At 44.1% G+C, this 1,404-nt stretch overlaps 1 non-coding gene across 1 annotated transcript; it reads left to right on the top strand.

Moving 5' to 3' along the window:
- The first annotated feature begins 749 nt into the window (after window positions 1–749).
- LOC141694720 (small nucleolar RNA R71) lies at window positions 750–856 on the top strand. The gene has a single exon (XR_012564005.1). It is a non-coding gene; the product is annotated as a small nucleolar RNA R71 (small nucleolar RNA).
- The last annotated feature ends 548 nt before the right edge of the window (window positions 857–1,404 follow it).

The following is a 1,404-nucleotide window of genomic DNA, read 5'->3' as shown; positions in this document are numbered from 1 at the left end:
AAGTGATTTCCTTTATATGCTCTTTAGCTTCCTTCTTTCCTGGCACTTCAGTGTCACTAGGTAGTGTACTCGGCTGACGATTTAGAAAGGCATTGGCAATTTGCCCAATTTGATTTTCCAAGGTCTTGATAGAAACAGCTTGACTCTTGCACATAAGCTTCAACTCTTCTAATTCATATTTTTCATTAGCTGGTTGCAGCTGGAGTTGTTGTTTTGGTGCATACTGCGGTTGCTGAAAACCAGGGGGGTTGTACTGCTTAGCTGGATACTGCTGATAAGGCTGTTGAACCGCATTCTGAGCATTGCTCCAACTGAAATTAGGATGATTGTGGTTATTTGGATGATAGGTGGCTGGCACAGATTGCTGCGATCGCTGGAAGTTGCTCACGAACTGAGCTGATTCATTATAAATGGGGCACTGATCAGCCTCATGGGCACCAGTACAAAGCTCACAGACACTAGAGTTTTGATTAACTCCATAATCAGCCAAGGTGTCCACCTTCATCGGCAAAGCCTTGAGTTGGGCAGCTATAGTAGTTCCTGCGTCCAACTCCAGAATTCCTGCTACTTTTCCCTATGTCAGTCTCTGGGAAGGATTCCGGTACTCATTAGCAGCCATTAGTTCAATAAGTTCATAAGCTTCATCGTAGCTCTTAGCCCACAAGGCTCCTCCTGACGCTGAATCAAGCATGGGCCTAGAAGTAGGACCCAATCCATTGTAGAAATAGTTGATAATCATCCAACCAGGCATGCCATGGTATGGGCACTTCCTTAGAATCTCTTTATATCGATCCCAAGCCTCACACAGAGATTCTCCAGTTTGTTGTGCGAACTGCGTAAGAGCATTCCTGATTCCTGCAGTCTTCGCCATGGGAAAAAGTTTAGTGAGAACTTTTGAGCAAGATCTTCCCAAATTATGATAGACCCTGCCGGTAGAGAGTATAACCAGCACTTAGCTTTGTCCCTCAAAGAGAATAGGAAGAGTCGCAGCTTGATAGCATCTTCAGTCACACCATTGCACTTGAAAGTGTCACAGATCTCGATGAAATCCCTGATGTGTATATTGGGGTCTTCGGTAGGAGAACCCCCAAACTAAACTGAGTTCTGTATCATCTGAATCGTGCTTGACTTGATCTCAAAAGTGTTAGCCGTGATGGATGGTCTAATGATGCTAGACTGAATGTCATTAATCTTAGGCTTAGAATAGTCCATCAAAGCCTTCGAATTTTCTGCTTGATCACCCATAGCTACTACAATTGGCTCTTCACCTTTCTCTTCTTCTTCTACCTTCTTTTCTTCCTCAAAAACATCCCTACGAAAAACCACAAGTTCTTCCTCGGCTTTATCCAGTGTTCTCTTACGAGTACGCGAACGCGTATGCATACACCCTCGATAAATCACCTG

Source organism: Apium graveolens, chromosome 10 (genome assembly GCF_009905375.1).
Source record: "Apium graveolens cultivar Ventura chromosome 10, ASM990537v1, whole genome shotgun sequence".
NCBI classification, from domain to species: Eukaryota; Viridiplantae; Streptophyta; class Magnoliopsida; order Apiales; family Apiaceae; genus Apium; species Apium graveolens.
Note: the sequence above shows the minus strand (reverse complement) of the source record. Positions and strands in the feature narration are given on the sequence as shown.